This window comes from Ranitomeya variabilis, chromosome 5 (assembly GCF_051348905.1).
Source record: "Ranitomeya variabilis isolate aRanVar5 chromosome 5, aRanVar5.hap1, whole genome shotgun sequence".
Taxonomy (NCBI): domain Eukaryota; kingdom Metazoa; phylum Chordata; class Amphibia; order Anura; family Dendrobatidae; genus Ranitomeya; species Ranitomeya variabilis.
This window is the reverse complement of record NC_135236.1, coordinates 462,485,647-462,498,388: the sequence shown is the minus strand read 5'-3', so window position 1 is coordinate 462,498,388 and position 12,742 is coordinate 462,485,647.

Sequence of the window (12,742 nt, the reverse complement as noted above, 5' to 3'; positions counted from 1 at the left end):
GGTATGTGGTCTGGTAACATTTCTGTGATCTCTAAAACTGAGAAAAAGCTTATAAAAATGTTTTTGGCTTCCATTTCTCAGCCATACAGTGTTGCATGGTCTGTGAAAATTTCTGTGATCTCTAAAACTGAGAAAAAGCTTTTAAAAAAGCATTGCCGTCACATTACATTCATCCTCACCAAAAAAAAGAGAACTATATGTTCACCTTGCTGGACCCACAGTACAAGGAGAACTTTGTTTCTCTTCTTCCTGAGGTGGTGAGGTCTTCTAATGGTGCTATACCAGAAGGCCATTGGGGAAAATATGTTGAAAAAATTCCCATCAGACAACGCTAGTGGCAGGGAGCAAGCTTCCTTGTCCAACCAAGGAGTAGAATCCAGGGAGACACAGAGAAAAGGCAGGGGTACACTGTCAAAGGCATGGGCAAATTTCATGACAAGAGCACAACATCCAGTGTCTGATAACTGGGTATTTTTGACAAGGATGGAAAAGTTTTTAAAAATGGTCAAAGAATATCTGGCCGAACAAATCAGCATACTCCCTAATTCCTCTGCGACTTTAACTATTGGGTCTCAAAGCTGGACACCGAGCATGAGCTGTCCCTCTATGCCTTGGAGGCAGAGGCATAGCTAGGGTTTCAACTTAGGGGAGGCAAAACATCTGAGTAGGCCCCTAGCCAGCTAACCCTGATTACAGCCACGGTTGCGCATTCTAATTGTGAATATAGGGGAACCTCAGAATATGACCCTACTGTTATTGAAAATAAATCTATATACAAAAACGAACATTAACTTTACCGCCATATTGTGACCATATGCAACTTTGATGGTCACAATACTCTGAGTGCCCCTATACAATAATGCTTAAGTGCCCACTTAACATTTAATAATGTCCCCTAAGTTCCCCCATGTACTGCTCCATTATACACATTATGGTGAGCTTAAAGCTTCCAAATACACAGTCTAAGGCCCCCACAGCTCCCCTATGCAAAGTATGATGATTCTATAACTCCCCTTTACACAGTATGATGTTCCCACTGCTCCCCTCTACACAGTATGATCCCACTGCTCCCATATAGATAGTATGATCCCACTGCTCCCCTATAGATAGTATGAGCCCAATGCTCCCCTATACACAGTATAATGCAGACAGAACTCCAATATAGAAAGTATAATGTCCCCCAGAGCTCCCCTATATACAGTGTAATGGGCCAACAGCTCCCATATGCACAATATGCCTTTCTCAGTTCCCTATACACAGTATGATGGGCCTGCAGCTCCTGTCAAACAGTATGATGCCCCCCACAGTTCCCCTGTACACAGTATGATGGGCCCACAGCTTCCTTATACACAGTATGATGGGCCTGCAGCTCCCATCAAACAGTATGATGTCCCTCACAGTTCCCCTGTACACAGTATGATGGGCCCACAGCTTCCTCACACACAGTATGATGGGCCCACAGCTCCCTTACACACAATATGATGGGCCCGCAGCTCCCTTATACAGTATGATGGTCCCGCAGCTCCCTTATACACAGTATGATGGGCCCGCAGCTCCCTTATACACAGTATGATGGTCTTGCAGCTCCCTTATACACAGTATGATGGGCCCGCAGCTCCCTATACACAGTATGATGGCCCGCAGCTCCCTTATACACAGTATGATGGGCCTGCAGCTCCCATATACACAGTATGATGGGCCCGCAGCTCCCTTATACACAGTATGATGGGCTTGCAGCTTCCTTATACACGGTATGATGGACTCACAGCTCCCTTATACACAGTATGATGGGCCCGCAGCTCCCTTATACACAGTGTGATGGGCCCGCAGCTCCCTTATACACTGTCTGATGGGCCTGTAGCTCCCGTACAAACAGTATGATGGACTCACAGTTTCCTTATACATAGTATGATTGTCCCGCAGCTCCCTTATACACAGTATGATGGGCCCGCAGCTCCCTTATATACAGTATGATGGGCCCGCAGCTCCCATATACACATTATGATGGACTCACTGCTCCCTGTCATGATTTGGATGCCCCGGTCATTTACTCATCCTCTGGCGTATTCACTATTTTGTGGCACTGCTGCAGTGCCGCTGCTCAAATTGTGAGCGCAGCTTCTGACAGGCCAAAAGTTAGAAGCTATGTCACAAGTGCTCAATGTAAAACTATGAGGCTATGTGCACTTGTTGCGGATTCGTATGCGGATTTACCGCGGATTTCCTGTGTTTTTTGTGCAGATTTCACCTGCGTTTTACCACCTGCGGAATCCTATACAGGAGCAGGTGTAAAACGCTGCGGAATCTGCAAAAGAATTGACATAATGCGGAAAATACAACACAGCGTTTCCGCGCGGTATTTTCCGCACCATGGGCACTGTGGATTTGGTTTTCCATAGGTTTACATGGTACTGTAAACCAGATGGAAAACTGCTGCGAATCCACAGCGGCTAATCCGCAACGTGTGCACACAGCTTGAGAGTGAGAAAGGGGCCAGAACGAGGCTCCCATAGACTCACATTGATTAGTGACCTCTGCGCTGCTCCATAAAACACTGGAGCCGCAGCCAGGTCACAAACTGCAGGAGACGGAGCCGAGCAGAGACTAAAACAGATGAAAACGCCACAAGGTGAGAATCAGACAGAGGGCAGGGGCCGTGGATTTTCAGCACCGCTCCAGCAATGAAATAAAAATAATGCTGGAGTGGTGCTGTAAATGTGATGCAGCTCTTGGTTACTGTATGCGGGCTCCTTATACTAATACTCATAAAAGACCCAGGTGATACGTATCAAAGGCCCCCTACCCCCCCTCCATCTCCAGCCTCCCCAGACAGCAATTATTACATAATGGAGTACATATAATATCAGAACAAAACATTATAATATTCAGCCCCCAGTGACCTGTCCCCCCTCCCCCACTTCAGCCCCAATACCCACATCATCTCACATCCACCCCCTCAGTGCCCTGTCCCACCTCACCCACCTTCTGCCCTCAACACTCCCATGGTCTTACATTCACCCCTCAGTGTCCTGTCTCCCCTCCCCCACAATACCCCCATTGTCTCACATTCACCCCCAGTACCCATTCCCCCTCACTCACTTTCAGCCCCCAAAATACCCCAATGGTCTCACCGTGACATACCTAAATTTAATAAACCCAATAAGTTCCATCCCCACTTACTGATAAAGTTTGCACTGCAGGCAGGACCATGAAGTGTAAGTGAATGCAAGGTAAGGTGGGCACTAGGACCCAGCGTGCCTGAGCCAATCCCAGCATGCACACAGAGTGAAGAAAAAGTGCAGCCAGGAAAAGCTTCATGATCAGGTCAGACGGGCAGCACCATTCACTGAAGGAGGGAGACTGCAGCCGGCCACTGTGCTAGCAGCGTGCAGAGTCTCCGTCAGACGGGAGCAGAAATTATACTGCTCTGCTCCTATGCGGTGTTCTGCCTCGTTACAGATGTGGCCCTGCCCTGGCTCCCAGTGGGCCCCTTCATGTGACAGGGCCCAGGGCGATGGCCCCCTCTGCCCCCCCAGTAGCTACGCTACTGCTTGGAGGTGTTGTGCTGCCTTGCCACTAACGTCTTGTCTGAGCCGGTTTTTAGTGCTGAGTAGGAGGGGAGTCATAACACACAGGCACTTTCACCTGTCAACAGAAAATGCAGACTGGCTTACTCTCATAAAAATGAATAAAATCTGGATTAGTCAGCACTTTTCCACAACACAAGATGAAAGCAGCACATAAAATGTTTGTAATATTCAATATTTTAATGAAGCCCACTATTTATTGCCTTATAGGGGTCTTTGGATGACCCTCCTAATAATTGCTGTCTGGCTTGGCACTTTATGCAAAGTCTTTATGACTGTATAAGTACATCAACTACACTTTCAAAAGATTTTCGTTCAAACTTGTTTTACGGATTCAATGACTCAAACAAATAAAATAAATACAAAAAATACAAAAAACAAGCAAACAAGAAAAATAGTGTTGGATTACGCCTTCCTTGCCCTTTCCATCTACCACAGCACTTGGATTTCCATCTCGTATTTCAAGATAATTTATTTTTTTATTCTGTTATTTTGAGTCATTTCCCTATCCAAATTTGTTTGCAGGGCAATTGCTCTACGTTTACCCCCATTTAGCTTCCTTTTGCAGCCCCCTAGCCCTTACTATGACCATGAGCCATTTTAAAGCACCAGAGTCACCATTGACTTCTACTGAGTTTCGGTCCGGGGTCAAGTTCGGATACTGAACTGAATTTTTAATTCTAGTTCAGCTGAACTCAACAAACCTTAACATCCATGGGTCCACTCATCCCTATGCTGTAAGTGAGTAAAAGCTTCAATATAAAGAACGTGTTTTTTTGTTTTCTGTATCATCTGAACATAATTATTTCTAACGCTCAGGAGAGATGATCAGATAAGGTCATTTTTCAAACCTATTTTGTTGACCTAGTTTTTTTTGTTTGTTACATACACTTTGCAGAACAATTTATTTACCTGTCATAGTATTTGTCTTGTTCTTATTCATGCTGTGTGAGCATTTCTAAAGACTTATTAATTCATAGCTGCAAAAAACTCTCATTGAAGAAAACTGATTTACTTTGGTTGCTGAAAAAATAACTGTTAGTTGCATACAAGTACATTTACATCTGCCAGTACTTTAGAATTTATTGTCACAAATTGAATGAAATAACAACAAAAAAACCTGTCTTTTCAAATGTTCAGCAATACTTTTGCTCTAGTTCTGAATAACAGAACCTTTTTTTGCAGTGATTTTGCTCATATGTCTGAAAAAACGCCACTAAACTACCATATGTGAAAGCACCATAAGGCGGGGGTTGGGGCAGTGTGGCCTAGAAGCCTCATATGACTCCTAAAGTAGCATAAATCATTGGAATATACTGTACATGCTGTTCTATGTCACAATATTTGCTTGCCTAATGTAAAGAACGGTCATCAATGGATGAGAGCTCCAATTCTTGCACAAATCATATACAGTACAAGTCTGGAAGATACATGTGGGTGTACTGTGTTAGCTGGTTCACATGTAATTTCCAAGACAGAGAAAAGAGGAGTAGTATGCAGCTAGGATTACTGGTGTGGTTGACAGGTATGTATAGCGCGGAATAGCTGGCACTTTTATAGGATTAATGTGCGGCAGTAGGAGTAGGAGTAGGAGTAGGAGTAGGAGTAGGAGTAGACCTGAGGGAGCTACAAACAATTGATATTCATTTTATTTTCTGGTATTCAACGGGGTCCGGTTGATGTGTCCTTGAATTCTTGTATCATGCATCGCCCCACCTTCACTTTGCACTTGGCATAACAGAGTAAATATAATAGAAATCAGTTAAGAAAAAATACTGTTTTTGTTTTTCTAACATTTATTTTACCTGCCAGAGAGTTCAGAGTCATTGAAATGGCAGTGTAGGTCATTGGCATGTATAGAAGTCATCTTTAGTAGCTGTTTTGGATCATGTTTCCATCCTGTTCTAATGTAGTTTCCAAGAATGTGAACAGATATAATGTCTGGGGCCTAACCAAACCATTTTCTTCAAATTTGTTCTAAAAAGTAGAAAAATATTTAGAATTGAGAGTCCTCAGTGGTTGATACCTTTTAATGGCTAACTGAAAAGATGGTAACAAATTGAAACAAATTTTCAGTTAGCCATTAAAAGGTATCAACCACTGAGGACTCTCAATTCTAAATATTTTTCTATCTACTGGCTAACACGGTACCAAGATATATTTCTTTCCTGTTCTGAAAAGTAAACATTTAACCAGATAGCTTGTTATGGACAAGTATCATCATTTAAGCATTTCAAACTAAGTGGGCACTAATTACATCAACTATGCAACCTTCCTGCATCTCATCTCCAGTAATCTAGTACACATTAGAAAATGTTATTATTTTCAAGAAAGCCTTTCAGACCTTTTCACAAATTTCCTATTCTAAAATCCTTTGAAAGAAAATTCTCACTACTATAATAGTGCAGAAACTCCTTCCATGATGATGGAAAACATTACTTATTGTAGATACAGTGGGTGTTGAGCATCTTGAGCATGTTGAGTGGCCTCAGATGACTTTGGGCTTGGTGGTCTATTTAACCTATCCATTTTAAAAAAATCTTTTCCTACAAAGGGTTATAACTTTTTTTTTCTCCATGGACAAAGTCATATTAAGGCTTATTATTTGTGAATCAAGCTGTAGTTTAGTTTTGAGTTATTCCATTAATTTTGTCATATAATGTACTGAAAAATAGAACAAAATCCATTTGGGCATGTTCTATGGGTCAGATTGATATAGTTTATTTTTGTATTTTACTTCTTAAATTAATAAAAACAAACGCAGTTTTTGTAGTTTGTGTTGCATATTCTGAAAGCCGAACCTTCCTAACTTTTGGTCAATAGAGTTGTATAGGGGCTTCTTTTATGTTGAAGGAGCTGTGGACTTGGATTGTTTTTTTGCAACTTTATGATGTTTGCTCTATTTTCAGGGTATATCAGTCAAGTTTGTGCCATCTTTGAGAAACTGTAGCCACCTGTCTGAGTAGTTTTAACTTAAGTAATACCTGTTTTAATTTGAATGCTCTGTGTTCTTTGTAAATCCTAACCATCCTAAAGTGGGGTAAAGTGTTTGAGGTCAAAGCAATGCACTATAAATAGTGTTGAGCGATACCTTCCGATATCCAGAAGTATCGGTATCGGATTGGATCGGCCGATATCCAAAAAATATTGGATATCGCCGATACCGATACCCGATACCAATGCAAGTCAATGGGACACAAATATTGGAATGTAAATAAGCCCTTTATGTCATTCTACATCCTGTTCCGGAAGGGGGAAGAGTGTGGGCGTTGCGTGGGCGGAGACTGCGTGTCTGTGCGGGACCATGGGGGCTCTGTGCGGGCCTGCCGGGGGTCTGTACGGGCCTCTCGGGGGGTCTGTGTGGCCTCTCGGGGCTCTGTGTGGCCTGCCGGGGGTCTCTGCGGCCTGCCGGGGGGTCTGTGCGGCCTGCCGGGGGGTCTGTGCGGCCTGCCGGGGGGTCTGTGTGGCCTGCCGGGGGGGGGCTGTGCGGCCTGCCTGGGGGGTCTGTGTGGCCTCTCGGGGGTTTGTGCGGCTTGCTGGGGATCTGTGTGGCCTGCCGGGGCTCTGTGTGGCCTGCCGGGGGGTTTGTGCAGGTTGCAGGGGGGTCTATGCGGCTTGCCGGGGGTCTGTGCAGCCTGCCGGGGGTCTGTGTGGCCTCTTGGGGGTCTGTGCGGCTTGCCGGGGGGTCTGTGCGGGCTGCCAGGGGGGTCTGTGTGGGCCTTTCGGGGGTCTGTGTGGGCCTGCCGCACAACGTATGAAACTGAGATGTTAAATGATAAATCCGGCCTCCGAATCCATTTTTTCATGCATGTTTCCATTCAAATCATGCACATTTTCCGTTTATTTATTTCCAAAAACAGCATCAAAACTGTGCAAAAACTGCACCAAAAACTGCATCAAAACTGCATCATAAGGGTATGTGCACACGCTGCGGATTTCGCTGCGGAACTGCAGCGTTTCCACAGCTGCGGGTCCGCAGCGGTTTCCCATGAGTTTACAGTACAATGTAAACCTATGGGAAACGCAATCCGCAGTGCACATGCTGCGGAAAAAACCGTGCGGAAACGTAGCGGTTTATATTCCGCAGCATGTCAATTCTTTGTGCGGATTCCACTGCGGGTTTACACCTGCTCCAATAGAAAACTGCAGGTGAAAACCTGCAGAGGAAACCGCACTAGAAACCGCGTTAAATCCGCAGTAAAAACCGCAGCGGTTTTGCACTGCGGATTTATCAAATCTGCTGCGGAAAATTCCGCAATGGAATCCGCAGCATGTGCACATGCCCTTACTGCACCAAAAACTGCATCAAAACTACATCATAACTGCACCAAAAACTGCATCAAAACCGCACCAAAACCTGCATCAAAAACTGCACCAAAAACCGCACCAAAAACTGCATCAAAAACCGCATCAAAAACTGCACCAAAAACTGCATCAAAACTGCACTAAAAACTACATCAAAACTGCACCAAAAATCGCATCAAAAACTGCACCAAAAACTGTGTGCGGTTATTGATGCAGTTTTTGGTGCAGTTTTTGATGCAGGTTTTTGGTGCGGTTTTTGATGCAGTTTTTGGTGCAGTTTGATGCAGTTTTTGGTGCAGTTATGATGCAGTTTTTGATGCAGTTTTGATGCGGTTTTTGATGCAGTTTTTGGTGCAGTTTTGGTGCGGTTTTTGATGCAGTTTTTGGTGCAGCTTTTGATGCAGGTTTTTGGTGCGGTTTTTGGTGCAGTTTTTGGTGCAGTTTTTGATACAGTTTTTGGTGCAGTTTTTGGAGTGGTTTTTGATGCAGTTTTTGATGCAGTTTTTGGTGCAGTCAGGGTATGTGCACAAGTTGCGGACTGGTGTGCAGATTTTTCCACACTGATTTTGATAAATCCGCAGGGCAAAAACACATCCTGAGGATTTATCGCAAATTTACCATGGTTTTTGTGCGGATTCTACTACGGTTTTACACCTGCGGTTTTCTATTATGGAGCAGGTGTAAAACCGCTGCGGAATCCGCATGAAAAATTGACATGCTGTGGAAAATAAACCGCTGCGTTTCCGCACGTTTTTTTCCGAAGCATGTGCACAGCGGTTTTTATTTTCCATAGGTTAACATGGTACTGTACACCGCATGGAAAACTGCTGTGGATCCACAGTGTCAAAATCGCTGCAGATCCGCAGTAAAAACCGCAACATGTGCACATGGCCTCATGATGCAGTTTTGATGCAGTTTTTGGTGCAGTTTTTGCGCAGTTTTGATGCAGTTTTTGGAAATAAATAAATAAACGAAAATGTGCATGATTTGAATGGAAACATGCATGAAAAAATGGAGTCTGAGGCCGTATTCATCATTTCACATCTCAGTTTCATACGTTTTTTGCCGGATCTGTCACAGTGCGTTTTTACGCCGGACAGAAAAACCGTTCCTGTGTATGTGTTTTCCGTCTGGCGGAAACAGCTTTTTGATGGATCCGGCAAAAAATGGATGAAACGTGTGGCCATCAGGCGCAATCCAGCGCTAATACAACTCTATGAGAAAAAAAACGCATCCGGCGGAAAAAAATGGGTCCGGCGGAAAAAAAACGGATACTGCAAATGGGCTCGCAGAATGCGTTTTTTACCCTTAGACTTGCATTGCCGACGAATCGCGGCGGATGGCCACACATCGCGTCTGTCGTGCAACGGATCCATTGTATTTTGGCGGACCGTCGGCACACAAAAAGTCCACCATTTTCTACCGCGCATGCATGGCCGGAACTCCACCCCCTCCTCCCCGGACTTCAGAATGGGCACCGGATGCATTGAAAGACTGCATCTGCTGCCCATGTCGGGTCACAAATTTCACAACGTGCGTCGGTACGTCGGCCCGACGCATAGCGACAGACCCGTACCGACGCAAGGGTGAAATGTCTTAATAAGCGTTGAATTTAAAAAAAAATGGAAAAAAAACGGCGCGGCCTCCCGCGCAATTTTCTGCGCCAGAGGGGGAAAGCCGACGGCCGGGGCCAATATTTGTAGCCTGCTATGAATATCTGCCTGCAGCTGTCTGCATAGCCTTTACTGGCTATTAAAATAGGGGGACCCCCAAAAAATTACGTGGGGTCCCCCTATATTTTATAGCCAGAAAGGCTACGCAGACAGCTGCAGGCTGATATTCATAGCCTAGAGAGGGGCCATGGATATTGGCCCCCCTGGCTACAAATACCAGTCCGCAGCCGCCCCAGAAATGGCGCATCTGTAAGATGCACCAATTCCGGCACTTAGCCCCTCTCTTCCCACTCCTGTGCAGCGGTGGGATATGGGGTAATAAGGGGTTAATTGTTGTGAACTCTATTTTTAGGCTCCCTCTAGTGGTCACAAGCGGTACTGTGTAGTGTTGTCTTTCTGCAGGTTGGCTGCATCAGCTGGTTCGTTATCCTTGGTTGGTTTCCTATTTAGCTCACCTGGATACTCAGTTCCTTGTCTGCTATCAATGTATTCAGTGCTCTTCAGATTCCTTGTGACTACCTTGCTCCCAGTCTCTCCAAGACAAGCTAAGTTTTTGTTTGTTCATTTTTTGATTATCAGCATTCATCATGTTTCTTGTCCAGCTTGCTAAAATGTGATCTCCTCGCTTGCTGGTTGCTCTAGGGGACTGAGTTTCTCCCCCCACACCGTTAGTTGGTGCGGGGGTTCTTGAAATTTCAGTGTGGATATTTTGTAAGGGTTTTTTACTGACCGCACAGACCCCTTTTTTATTTTCTGCTATCTAGTATTAGTGGGTCTCATTTGCTGAATCTGTTTTCACCCCTGTGTATGTGCCTTCCTCTTACCTCACCGTTATTACATGTTGGGGGCTTCTATATCTTTGGGGATTATTTCTCTGGAGGCAAGAGAGGCCTTTCTTTCTCTCTAGGGGTAGTTAGTTCCTCAGGCTGGCTCGAGACGTCTAGGATTTTTAGGCACGTTCACCGGCTACTTCTAGTGTGTTTGGATAGGTTCAGTTTTGCGGTCAGTCCAGTTTACCACCTCCCTAGAGCTTGTCCTATGTTTGTTACTTAGCTGGAGTAATTTGTGATCCTCAACCACTAAGGATCATAACAGTATAGCAGGCAAAAAAGTGTTTAATGCATCGCAGAAGTGGGATAAAAAGAAGACCTGAGTACATTTTTTTTTTTTTTTTCCTCCCGCTTTTCCTTTGCTGCAGTCTGTTTAGCTTCTTTCATCCCCTTGAACTCTGGGTGGTTTTGAGCTCAGCTGCAGACATGAATATTCAGACTCTGACTTCTAGTGTGGATCATCTGACTGCACGGGTGCAAAGTATTCAGGATTTTGTTATTCATAGCCCTATGTCAGAACCAAAGATACCCATTCCTGAGTTGTTTTCTGGAGATAGATCTAGGTTTATGAATTTTAAGAATAATTGTAAGTTATTTCTATCTCTGAGACCTCGTTCCTCTGGTGATTCGCTCAGCAAGTTAAAATTGTTATCTCCTTGTTGCGTGGCGACCCTCAAGATTGGGCCTTCTGTCTGGCGCCAGGAGATCCTGCATTGCTTAATGTAGATGCATTTTTTCTGGCTTTTGGACTGCTTTATGAGGAGCCTAATCTTGAGAATCAGGCAGAAAAAGCGTTGCTGGCTATCTCTCAAGGTCAGGATGAAGCAGAGGTGTATTGTCAAAAATTTCGGAAATGGTTGGTGCTTACTCAATGGAATGAGTGTGCCCTGGCTGCAAATTTCAGAGAAGGTCTTTCTGAAGCCATTAAGAATGTTATGGTGGGGTTTCCCACCCCTACAAGTCTGAGTGATTCTATGGCTTTAGCCATTCAGGTTGATCGGCGTTTGCGGGAGCGCAAATCTGCTCATCCTTTGGCGGTATTTTCTGAACAGAGACCTGAGTCTATGCAATGTGACCGAACTCTGACCAGAATTGAGTGACAAAGTCATAGACGTCAAAATGGGTTGTGCTTTTACTGTGGTGATTCTACTCATGTTATCTCAGCATGCTCTAAACGCTTAAAGAAAATCGCTAAACCTGTCACCATTGGTACTATACAGCCTAAATTTATTTTGTCTGTTACTTTGATTTGTTCTTTGTCGTCTTACCCAGTTATGGCTTCTGTGGATTCGGGTGCTGCCCTGAATCTGATGGATTTGTCATTTGCCAGGCGCTGTGGTTTTGTCCTGGAGCCTTTGGAATTTCCTATTCCTCTGAGGGGAATTGATGCTACGCCATTGGCTGAGAATAAGCCTCAGTATTGGATGCAAATGACCATGTGCATGACTCCCGTACATCAGGAGGTGATTCGCTTTCTAGTTTTGCATAATTTGCATGATGTTGTCGTTTTGGGTCTGCCATGGCTGCAGGCTCATAATCCAGTTTTAAATTGGAAAGCTATGTCTGTGTCAAGTTGGGGTTGTCAGGGAATTCATGGCGATACTCCGTTGGTGTCTATTGCTTCTTCCACTCCTTCTGAGGTCCCTGAGTTTTTGTCTGACTACCAGGATGTATTTGATGAGCCCAGGTCCAGTGCCCTGCCCCCTCATAGGGATTGTGACTGTGCTATAAATTTAATTCCTGGTAGTAAATTCCCTAATGGACGACTTTTTAATTTGTCTATACCAGAGCATGCCGCGATGCGGAGTTATATAAAGGAGTCTTTGGAGAAGGGACATATTCGCCCATCCTCTTCCCCTCTTGGTGCAGGATTTTATTTTGTGGCCAAGAAGGACGGTTCTTTGAGACCTTGTATAGATTATCGTCTTCTGAATAAAATCACAGTCAAATTTCAGTATCCTCTGCCATTATTGTCTGATTTGTTTGCTCGGATTAAGGGTGCCAGTTGGTTCACCAAGATAGATCTCCGTTTTGCGTATAACCTTGTGCGCATTAAGCAGGGAGATGAATGGAAAACAGCATTTAATACGCCCGAAGGCCATTTTGAGTACTTGGTGATGCCTTTTGGACTCTCTAATGCTCCTTCTGTGTTTCAGTCCTTCATGCATGACATCTTCCGAGAATATCTGGATAAATTTATGATTGTTTATCTGGATGACATTTTGGTCTTTTCTGATGATTGGGAGTCCCATGTGAAGCAGGTCAGGATGGTGTTTCAGGTCCTGCATGCTAATGCTTTATTTATGAAGGGCTCAAAATGCCTCTTCGGAGTACAGAAGGTCTCCTT